General features: G+C 40.2%; 1 protein-coding gene across 1 annotated transcript in view; it reads left to right on the top strand.

Moving 5' to 3' along the window:
- The first annotated feature begins 779 nt into the window (after positions 1-779).
- Positions 780-12,438, top strand: part of SPTSSB (serine palmitoyltransferase small subunit B) — a 34,097-nt gene continuing 22,438 nt past the window's right edge. Inside the window, exons 1-2 of the mRNA XM_045197594.3 lie at positions 780-1,318; positions 12,057-12,148. The gene's annotated coding sequence lies outside the window, so the exon portion shown is untranslated. The remainder of the gene's footprint in view (positions 1,319-12,056; positions 12,149-12,438) is intronic.

Genomic DNA, 12,438 nt, shown 5'->3' with positions numbered 1-12,438 from the left:
CCTCTGCGCTCTCAGCAAGCAGCCAAGGCGTTAAATCTAAGCACTCTGCCTCCCTCGGTAGGGAAGGGATCGATGGTGCTCCGGTTGCGGATTTCAGGGATAGATGATCTTCGAGTCTGCACCTCCTCAGGAAGATAATTGAGCGCGAGTGCTGAGCACGCCCGCTGGGGAGCTGAGCCGGGGTAACCGGGTGCAGTGTCTGCATCACCGCGCCACCTCCCAGCACTCTTTTCCCAATTTGCCTTCTAGCTGCAGTCCGAGCCCAGATTAATTCTCTCCACTTCTGAGTGAGCACACACAAGTTCCCTGGGCACGATCCTTCCATCTGTCTACCGGGGGAGTCCAGCTTTTCAACGATTAAGCTCCCAGCCCTGGGCGGAAGAAAGGTGGCAGGATGGAGGGATGGGGCCGGGGTGTGGGGGCTAGCTACCAGCGCTACAAGGATTTGCTCTCTTCTGTTTTTAACCAAAAATGCAGTAGGATACCTGCTCAGCAGACTGCTGCCCGGCCTGGAGCCCTGGGCTCACTTCGCAGCCTGCTGCTGACTTTCACTCCACAGCCCTGCTCGGTATCCGCAGGGTTTCGCCCCCTTGCCCAAGTCTGCGGACAGATGCCCAGGCAGGTTAACGTCGGCTGATAGGCTAAAGCCCCAAAGCTTCCACCTTGCGCCTCCAGTTTATCTGCCCCACCCCCACCAAAGGACGTGCTCCTTTGGTAGTGTCGGGGCTCCCAGCCCGAAGCTGGGGGGTAGGGCGCCTCCCTACCCCCTCCTCCCCATCCCCGCCGCGCTCTGGGTTTTACTGCAGCAGCCGGAGGTGACAGCGACGCCTTAGCCTCCCCGTTTGCTGTCAGAGCCCCGGCTTCCCCAGCATTCGGAAAGCGCCCTCTCCTGAAAGGCTGATCGGGGAGAAGTGCTAACCAGCCGCAGAGAAACAGATTTAAAAATGTAGAAGTCGCTGGGCTGCATTCCTCCGAGGACAAGCCTGATCGTCCAGGACTGAGTGGTAGCGCGTGGGAAGTTGGGACCATAGAGCAAAGGGGGAGGGGAGTGGTGCAGTCGGCATTCTCTTCTGGAAGAAGTCACTGGAGCAGTGCAGTTGGACACAAGTTTGCGTGGGAGTGTTTTCCTTTTGTGAATAATTAATCGCCGTAATCAGTCTGGCAGAATTGGAGTTTTGGCAATAGTGCGGACGGACGGCCGAACACCCAACTCTGAGAAGCTCCGAAGCTGCCAGCGCAGCGGGAGCTCACAGCGTCTGGAGAGGCGCCAAAGCGTTGGTGCTCACCTAAGCCGCAGAGAGATACACCCAGCCAGGAGGTAAGCATCTCCTAAAGTACCTGCTTGAAACGTAGTTTTGGTAGGATACAATTTCTGCCTTTATAGGGGAAAATAATGTCGAGCTTTAATGTAATTTATCAGTCTATTATTTAACTGCATTAAAATTTTAAGAATTGAATGGGTTTTTCCATTTGCCTTTATGTTAGAAACTCATCGGAAACTAAACTTTATTATAGTAACTTTCCAAGCCAAAAAAAAATTACTTTGTAAATGACTTTCAAGACTTATCTTTTTGTAGTTCAGTAATAACTATTCAGAGAAATATCTTGGGGAGCTATTTGGTTTCATTCTTAATGTATTCCTCTTTATCTAATTTCATAGTCTTATATAGTATAATACTTTTTGCCCATAAGCTACTTCAGACAATAATGCACACAAGTCAACTGCCCCAAGAGTGACAAATTTTCAAGGAATACATTTTAACATTTTCTCATAATTAAGCAGTATATATTTTCTCAAAATTGTTTAAATGATCATTTGTAAGAAACCAAACCTCTAATCCCCAAAAGAGAGGTATAGTTAACTTTGCCATGGGGGAGAGAGGAATGGATAGGTAGGTATGAGCAGAGATTCTAGGTTGTTGCAGCTACAGTGGTATTCAACTGGTTGGCAATTAACATATGAGCTCAGCCCATGACCAGATAAAGATTTTGAATAACTGTTAAATGTAAATTTTTACCCTAACGCTACAAATAAATGCATCAGAGAAGTTGGGACAGTTGTTTTTCTAAAAGACTTCGTGGCTCAGTAGTTCTTTTGAATGAAACAAAAAATTAAGAAATACATGGTCAGTTTTGCTTGTGAACTTTTTAGGTTATTGCCTAAAACTAATGAGGTATTAATGACTTGATTTCCACATTGTAATTATTCCTACACTTTTTAAAATATCATCATCGTGAGCACTGTTTCAATGGTTGTGATGGCTTTGTACATTGATTACTAGAGTAACAACAAATTCTCATATGAAATGCAGTCACACTCATTATTCAAATATTTCTATACAACTATTTAATAACAATTACAAATGGTTTGTCAAACCAAATGCATGGGCAGTCTAGAATTTCATTGGATATGACCTTGAAAGTCAACCAGTCATCAACTTCAATGAGTTTTCTTAACCCACTGTTTGTGAATTTGCAAATACCTTTGTAACAATTGTTCTTTCTAACCCTATATCTAATGCGTCAGCATAAACTCTTTTACCACCAAGTATACAAGATGCAAAATCTTCATTAAAAATTATCCAAATGGGACTAAACCTCCAGAATGGTGGTATGAGGAGCTACATGAACCCACTGTTTAGCAACACAATAACTGGTGAAAATTACAGATAAACAATATTCAGTCTCTAGATACTGTCCTGAGAAAATGCAACAGATGAAGAAAATGTATTCAAGACAGTGTACTTCCTTGCCCTCCTCCAGGTGGGCATGATAGTACTCCACTTCTAGTAGGCACAGCTAAGAACAGGGGGGTCCCTCTCAAACTTAATCCCAGTGTAGGGCTGTGGCACACAAAACGTGATTCTGGGAAAAGCAGGCCACAAGCATCTCACCCACCCCAGCTTTGTGATGCAGAAACTCTATTCTAGTCAAGAGCAGGTGAGAGGGCTAAGGCTGTCTTCTTCCAACCATCCCTCATTCTTAAGGCAAATGAAGGAAAACTCAATAACTAATAGACAAATAACCCATTTAAAAATGAGCAAGGGATTTTAGACATTTCTCTAGAAATAGAGTTTCTTCAAAGGAGATGTACAGATGTCTAATCAACACATGCAAATGTGCCTACTATCATTACTTTTTAGGAAAATGAAGATCAAAACCACAAGATATCATTTCAAAACAACCAAATGGCTATAATAAAAAAATAACAATTGTTGGAGAGGAGGTGGAAGAATTTGAGCCATCATATATGGCTGATAGGAATATAAAATGTTGAGTTGCTATGGAAAATAGTTTGGTAGTTCCTCAAAAGCGTTGAATATAGAGGTCCCATAGGACACAGCCACTTCACTTCTAGATAGACATAGATATAGATATATAGATATATAGATATAGATACAGATATATAGATATAGATACAGATACAGATATGTAGATATAGATGTAGATATATAGATATAGACATAGATATAGATACAGATACAGATATATAGATATAGATGTAGATATAGATACCCAAGAGAACTGAAAACCTATGTCCACACAAGAACTCGTACACAAATGTTCACAGCAGCGTTACTCATAATAGCCAGAAAGTGAAAACACCTGAGTGTCCACTGACTGATGAGTGGACAGATAAAATGTGATGTGGAATGGAACAACGGAGTAGTATTCAACAGTAAAAAGGAATGAAGTGCTGATACATGCTGCATCATGGATAAAGATTGAAAAGATTATGCAAAGTGAAAGACCACATATTATATGACTCCATGCATGTAACATGTCCACAACAGGCAAACCCAGAGAGACAGAAAGTAAATCCATGTTTGCATGTGGATGGAATGGGGGTAGAGTGGGGAAGAATGGGGAGTGACCGCTAAAGAGTGTGAGGTGTCTTTTTCTGGTGATGAAAATGGTCTAAAATTGACTGGTGATGGCTGCATAACTGTGAGTATACTAAAAGCCACTAACTCATGTACTTAAAATGGGTGAATTCTGTGGTATATGAATTATATCTCAATAAAGCTGTGTTTTTATAAATTATACCAGGTATTTTCAAAAACAGTTGGGTTTATAACTTGAAGTTCATGAATCCCCATGTACCACTAGACCAACAGTTTATATAAGGCTTTTTGCCAAGGGTCACATTGAAATACATGAAATAATTAAGTGTAGCACAGAAGTTACACAGCTATGTGATTTGCATATATTTACATACCTGCTCAAGCTTTCTTCTGTGTGACTGGATGGAGAAGAGCAAAGGGGGAAAAGCTGGAACAACTGTAATAGAATAAAGAATAAAAAATCAAATAAAATACAACAAAATAAAATAAAAGTCAAATGTCACTAGTATAGTCCTATAGAGAATTTGCTTGCCATGCCTCATCTTTTTGGACTCACTCACTCATAATATTAATCTAAGCCCAGTGAGGCCAGTTGTTTCTTCCGCCTCTAAATTAAGTCTAGTCCTTTCTCAATTCTTCAGGACAGTTGTTGAGAGAGGTCACACTGGATGAGAGAGGGAGGTTATCTGACACTCAGATTAGCCCGATTTCACTTCCACTAGATTGGCCCTGGAGATAGGAGTCTTGGAAAAAGGAAGAACTGGAGCAGCCGCTAATGGTCCTCAGAGCATGCTGACATGTCATTGCTGGGAAGCATCTCCTGTGATTACAACAATGTCAAGTACAAGAAAAACTCTCAAATAATTAATATACTCCTCTATTTGTCTTTTATGTTTTGAGTTCTGATGAACTGTCTGATCCTGCACTAAGAATTTGGGAATGGGATGAGAATGCTTTGTCCAAAAATAGGAATATAAAATTAGTGACTGAGTTTCATGGGGGTGGTAAGCAACACCTGAACTTGTTGCCAGGACCAGTTGCAAGGACAATGAGCCAAACCTTACCCTTAGCTTTAGGGATTCAAGGAAGTCTATCTGCATCAGGGAGCCTCGAGCTTTTGCATTCCCACCAGCACAGGCTTTTCTTTCCACGACTATGTGTAAGAGAGGATACCATGCTGATGGACATGGGTTCTGGGTGGGTTTTGACCGGCAATTCCTGTTGATGGTCCTGTGACCATCATATTTTGTCCAATTAGAAGATTTCTATAAAATAATTTTAAGTGACTAACTGTTGTCTATAAATTAAACACATCTAGGAAAAACTTGATCATAGCTATTATTTATTAATATTGCTTTAATTAGGATTAATAATTCATTTATTCAACAGATACTTATTGTGCATCTACCCTTTACCACGATGATTCTAGGCCCTGGGTAAATAAACAAAACAGGCAAAAAGTCCTGCTCTTGTGGGAGCTTAAATTGTAGAGGGGAGGTCAAACATCTAAAACATAAAATATAATAATTATAAGTAAATCATATAGCATATGAGAAGGAGCTAAGACTCTGGGGAAAAACTAAGCAGGGAAGCAAATGAAGTACAGTTTTCAACTGTGGCATCAGGCTAGAAAGCCAAATTACGTGATTAGATCGTGTAAAGACGGCGCACAAACCTGGCCACTGGGACAGGCCGTAAGGATTACCAGCTCCAAGGTAACTCCTCCCCTTAGGAGCTTTGGTTCTCCCCACATCAACATTACTTTGCTATCTTGGATTTATTGTTTCTCACTAAGGAAAATTTACATTAGCCCCAACACATTTCAAGCTGGCACAAGGAAGATATAAATGTAATACCTGCTCTACAGCCAAGAGCTACAACCTAAATAAAACACCGCCTTATGATAACAAAATTTCTTGTTGAGGGAAATCATTAGCCTGGGCTTTTGGTTTCCTGTTGGCCTTTCTTGCTTTGCCTTGGATTCTTGTAGTCTGCCAGAGAATTGTGTAGTAAATAATTAAGAACCACTTGCCCAAAATTAACACCATTTGAAGAGTGAAAAAGTAGGGAAGAAAGAGGTTGAGGTGAAGAAAAACTTCCAAGCCATCCTGCAAAGGTGACGAGAAAAGGAATCTTTCATCACTACAGAATGGAACCCCACAGATTAACTGGCAAAGAAGAAGGGGAAAAGCAACCAGAGCCTCCACTCTCCCAGGCTGCCCCAGAATCCCTAGTCAGGGCACCTGTTTTAAAAGATCTTTGAGGACAGAGCAAACTAGGCAAACAACTAGAACATGAGGGTTGTCAATAAGGGAGTGGGAGGGGGAGAGGGGGGTAAAGGTACAGAGAATAAGTAGCATAGATGATAGGTGGAAAATAGACAGGGGGAGGGTAAAAATAGTGTAGGAAATGTAGAAGCCAAAGAACTTATAAGTATGAAGCATGGACATGAACTATGGGGGGGGAATGTGGGAGGGAGGGGGTTGGGCAGGATGGAGTGGAGTGGGGGGGGAATGGGACAACTGTAATAGCATAATCAATAAATATATTTAAAAAAAATGATAAAAAAAAAAAGAAAGAAATCTCTCTGTGTCCCACTTTTTCCCACCTGGTATGTGAATCATCCCTTTCTCCCATGCATCTACAGTGTATATGCTACCCACCCGTTAGTCACTTTGTAGCCATCTCTGTTATCAGATCAGTTTTCATGTGTTTTGAGAGAGAAAAAAGAGAGCACATTTATTAACATTTGTTACCGTATAGTTGTTCTATTTTATTATTAGTTATTATTGTTAATCTCTATGCCTAACTGATAGATTAGACTTTATCATAGTTATGTATGCATAGGAAAAATCAGTATACACAGGGGTATGTACTATCAGCAGTTTAAGGCATCCACTGGTGAACTTGGAACATATCCTTTATGGACAGGTGGGAACTACTTGTATGTCCATCAAATGATGAAGAAACAAAATATAGCATACCCATACAATCCAATATTCTTTGACAATAAAAGGGAATAAAGTCCTGATAGTTGTACTAATAAATCTTTAAAATATGCTAAAAAAAAAAAAAAAAAAAAAAAAAGATCTTTGAGGACACATTGTTCTAGTCAAATATAATGGGTGTGGCAGCTTTCCTGGAATAGAGCTTTTAGAAAATGGCTTAAAAGGGAGCACTGACTTGATTTTTTTAAGTCAAAAGGTAATATTTATTTCAGGCTTACAGAAGAAGCATTTAAGAATATCAGAGCCCTGGTGGGGTAGCTGTCCTGATACAGCAAAGTTGTAGGTTTGATCCCTGGTCAGGGCACATACAAGAAGCACCCAATGATTTCCCTAAACAAATGGAACAACGCATTGATCTCTCTCTCTCTCTTTCAAACCAATTTTTAAAAAAGAAGAAGAATGTTCTGAGTCATTAGAAATAAGTTAAAAGACACCCTGTAATAGTGGAGTTATTAAGGAGCATTAGAATTTTCATTTATTCAACACATTTTAATTGAGCAGCCATGATGTGGGAGTCCTTGAGGGGGCAACACAGAGGAGGACCTTGCTTCAAAGACCTGTCTTTCTAGAGGTTACATTGTATGCCTTTTGCTACAAAATAGTTGAAGCACACAGTGATGAGGATGAGAACTCTGACCTGCTGTCTTAACACCCCCTTCCAGACTGGGTTAGTCTCTTTCTTTTTTTTTATTATTTTTTAAATTAATTAATTTATTTTTATTCAGTTACAATTGTCTGCATTTTCTCCCCATCCCTCCACCCCACCCCAGCCAGTCCCACCTTCCTCCCCCACCTCTACCCTCCTGCTAGATTTTGTCCTTGTGTCCTTTATAGTAGCTCCTGTAAACCCCTCTCCCTACTATCCCCTCCCCACTCACCTCTGGCTATTGTTACAATGTTCTTAATTTCCATGTCTCTGGTTATATTTTGTTTGGTTTTTTCTTTTGTTGATTATGTTCCAGTTAAAGGTGAGATCATATGGTATTTGTCCCTCACCGCCTGGCTTATTTCACTTAGCATAATGCTCTCCAGTTCCATCCATGCCATTGCAAAGGGTATAAGAAGCTCCTTCTTTCTCTCTGCTGCATAGAATTCCATTGTGTAAATGTACCATAATTTTTTGATCCACTCATTTGCTGATGGGCACTTAGGTTGCTTCCAGTACTTGGCTATTGTAAATTGTGCTGCTATGAACAGTCTCTATGCCCCAGCGCACTAGGCTCCCCAGTCATATAAGTAAGTGCTAAGTAAGGGATGTTACAGCACTTACCACACTGTGTGCAGATGCTTGCATAACTGTCTCTCCTCCTCTCTAGAAAGTGGCCCGAGGAGAGTGCCTGTCAGTCTTATTCATAGTTTATGCTCCTAGTACATGCTTGTTGACTATTTGATTGGATGAGTGGACAGACTGATGGATGGATGCTTTGCCAGATTATGATCAGAGCTCTTTGCATAGAGCAGCAGTCTGGCAGAGAAATTAAGAGTGTGTGTTGTACATTAGCTGTCAGACTTTGGATCAGTTTTTAAATTTCCCAGTGCCTCAGTCTCCTCATTTGTAAAGTGGGCATAGAAATAGCGCCCCCATTACAGTGTTGTTACATAAACTCCATTAGGTAATACATATAAAGTGGCTGGCAAAGTTCTGAGAGTTGCTCAATAAATATCTATTATTACTGATGTAGAATAGCAGTTTCCTTGGTGACAGTAGGCTCTTCAAACATTGCATCCCTGCCCTTTCAGCTCTATTATAAGATCAAAGGTTGTCTATTAGGAATTTCAAGCTAAAGTTATCACTTTGAGTTCAAGATCCTTGAAAAGATTAAAAAGAGAATCTGGAAATGAATAAAATTAGGATATTGAACAATAAAATTAAAAAGACTAGAAGGAGAAAAGAGGGAAAAAGTTCAAGATGGCACATGCAGAGCACCTCTTCTGGAGCGGTGCAGCGCCTCCGCAGCTCTCACACCCACATCCCCACAGACAGTCGGAGTGCCAGCTCATCTCCGTCCCGTAAGTGTTCACGGATGCAGAAGGAGAAAGAAAGTGAAAATAAAACTTTATTTGAAGTCCAGTCTTATGTAAACCTAAGAGTGTTCCATTATCTTTGTTTCTTTTGACAATCTAGTAACCCTCTTTTTGTGTAAGACCTGGAGTCAGAACTATCATACCACTTCCTTATATGCAGTTAGTTACTTATTACCTACTAAATGGGACGGAATGCCAACCTGTGACCAGCCTATGCAAACCCAGTGGTGTTAACACTTCCTTCTACTTCTCTCAGAGGGAATTCACTTACCTCTCCCCCAACCATGGGGGAAATATCATGTTTTTTATCTTGTGAGGATAATAAACTGCTTCTCTTTTATTTACCCACTGAAAGGTAATTTTTAAGTAAAATTAGCTTATTGTCACTTTATTGATAGAAAAAAACAGACATAGAAAGAATATGCAACTGACCCTAATACTTCAGTTACCAACTCTTTTTATTCCTTAAGGCTTTATCTGCTCCACAGGGAGAGCTTGGCCCTTACATTTTCAATAGGATGTTCCATTGCCTAAAACTTTAAACAAGAAAAAATCAATCAGGTTGGCCTAGTTCTACTTTTGATGAACAGAAAAATTAGTTTATAATATAAGACAAAATTGTTTTTCTACCAGTTTCCTCCATTTAGCAGCAAACGAACACTGATGAAAACACAAAACAGGTAATATGGTACCCCATGGCCTTTGGGGCAAATTCTTTCTTCCAGACCAAAGGGAGTCGCCATTTTAGCTTCCTTCATCACACATCTCTGAAGGGCACAACAGAATCACCCAAAAGGCATCTCTTAGAAGGAGAGGAAATAAAATTCACGTAGTGATGAATAGAGTGAAGAAATAAAACGGAGTCTCTATGACCAAGCTGCTAAATTGTTAAAATCAAGTAGGTTAAGGCTTGAAAAACAATTTTATTCTTGCTTTAACTAGCCTGGGGACTTAAACCTTTGAACCTTCCAGTTGTGCCTGGAGCTGGAGCTGTGCATATATCAACCCTGTAAGATAACTCTGTAACAGCCCCTAGAGGATTTAGGGGAAAAATGTTTACATGACCTGCCCACCTGGTGTGTATCATCCTCTCCACCCGACCTTTGGCTGATAACCGCCCTGCACCAATACAAGGGCTGAGAATCAAGACTGACTACTCTCAAGGATGTGACTTTCACAGCAAGAACTTACAACTTTTCTTTTTCTTCAGAACAGTTCTAGGTTTACCTAGCCGTGTTTCTAGTTAGCAAACTCTTAAGACCCTTGAATAAATCTTCATCATTGTTTCTAGCTAAAGCCTCTTGATCCATTTATGCTCAGTCGACCCTAGCAAATAAGAGAACAAATAATAATTGTGATAAAAGCAACCCTCAGAAGGCATTGGCCAGTATCTGCTTTAACAGTTTCCCTAATGGAATTCTCACTACTTCAACCAGGCAACCTCTTTCCCTTTAGGTAGCTCTTATTATTTAAAGTTTTTCCTGAGGTCCCCACTGAAAACGAAACAATTCCAAACCTTCCCCTCTACAACAGCTTATAATACCGTTTAAAGCCTTTTCGGTTTTTCAAAACCTCCATGACACATTCCGCCCCCAAAATCTTCTGTCAACATTTCCCGTTGGAAACCTTCCAGACTTTCTCCATCTAGCTCCCTAGGGATGGGCTCAGCCTGATGGAGGCAGCCTTCAACAGCTAGAAGAAGGATGCTAATCAAAGCCAAGAGCTGTAGCCCCCTTCTCTCATCTATAGAACAGTACTTCTATAAACATATAATGTTGGTGCTGTGGTCTGAATATATCCCCCTAAAATTCATATGTTGAATCCTAACTCCAAAGGTGCTGGGAGGTGGAGCCTTCATAAACAGGACTAGTGATCTTCTGAAAGAGGCTCCAGGGATATCCCTTGCCCCTTCCACCATGTGAGGACACAGCAAGAAGGTGCTGGCTACCAACCAGGAAGAGGGCTCTCCCCAGAATGCCCATGCTGGCAATTTGATCTTGGACTGCCCAGTCTCCCGAAATGTGAAAAATAAATTTTTGTTGTTTGTAAGCTACCCAGTCTGTGGTATTTTGTTATAACAACCCAAATGAACTAAGATAACTGGATCGCTTATTTATTTATTTATTTATTTATTTGCCAACATATCACAACATTAATGACCCATAATGAACTTGCGGTCAAGTAAAATTCCTTTCTTAGTTGTTGTTTTTTTTTTTTTTTTTTTTTTACTTAAACTGCTCATAGGCCACATTTCCCCCTATCTTGACCTTGGATAATTGACTTGGTGAAGTAAAGAAGAAGACTTTGTATTTCCTCAGAAGTTCTACCCTTAGTCATTCTGTAATCTGGCGAGTCTTTTAGAACTCTCCTCCATAACTTGGGTGTATCTGCAGTTTGACTGCATACTTTCTGCGACTTAACTCAGGGGGACAAAACTGCCACAAGGGTCAGGAGAAAGTACGTAGCCCTTGGGCTCCCTACTAAAGACCCACTCACCATCTCTATAATGCTTCCCTAATCCGAAACACTTTCAAAAAGGTATTTCATTTAATTCTTACAACTCTCTTATAAGATACTATCATCATTCTATATCTGAGGACAGAAATTCAGAGACTATCTGACTTGCCTAATGTGACAAGCTAATAAATAACAAAGAAAAAAGCCCTAGGGTTTCTGACTGCTTCCAGTGCTTTTTTAAAGACAGATTTTTTAATTCAGTGATTAACATAATCTTTTTCTTGTTTTCTCCATGAATATCAACAGAGACTAATTAAATCAAGAAACATTTTCTACAAACAAAATATTACCCAGAAGCCCACTATATAAAACAAGACTGAAAGCAGGCTGCTCTGATAGAAGCAAGGGGCAGGGCACTTAGCCTCCTGTCTCTGTCCCACCTGGGGCACCCTCTCAACCTTGCCATAGATGGTAATATGACACCTTCTTACTGTACAATCGTCGTTACTGTACTTTGGGAAGTCACTAGCCATGTGTCCTCAAATTGTTACTTTTCTAAAAATAATTTTTAAAATAAAGCTAGGTTATCATGCCTTGTATTTATTATACATTCTAAAATTTTGTGGGAGAACACCCATTTAATATGTTTAATAATCTTTTACAAGGAACATGTTTTAAATTTGAAGGTATCTTTGGGTTTATTCAAATGTTTCTTTTACAGATGAAGAAACAGCAACTCAGAGAGGAGAAGTAACCCAGGATCATTCTGTGGAAAAGCAAAGACAAGAATTCAACCTGGACCCTCCTCGGCAGGTAAATTCTTCTGATTATTTCATGGAGTCTCGCTTTTAGAAATCTGACGCTTTTGATTACAACATCTTTAACAAGATGAAGCTTCTTGTTCTCACTTAAGCAACCAACCAACATTTATTATACACTTGATATTGTGATGGCATTTAAGATGACACAAAGGAGGAAAGTGTGGCAATTTTAGCTTTAGAAATGAGGCCTTGAAACATTGGTTTTTAGCTTATATTCATTATAGGTTCCTTTGCAGTATATGCAGAAAACGGTTTATGCAAAATTTGCAAACATTTCAAGGA

Source organism: Desmodus rotundus, chromosome 2 (assembly GCF_022682495.2).
Source record: "Desmodus rotundus isolate HL8 chromosome 2, HLdesRot8A.1, whole genome shotgun sequence".
NCBI lineage: Eukaryota > Metazoa > Chordata > Mammalia > Chiroptera > Phyllostomidae > Desmodus > Desmodus rotundus.
Note: the sequence above shows the minus strand (reverse complement) of the source record. Positions and strands in the feature narration are given on the sequence as shown.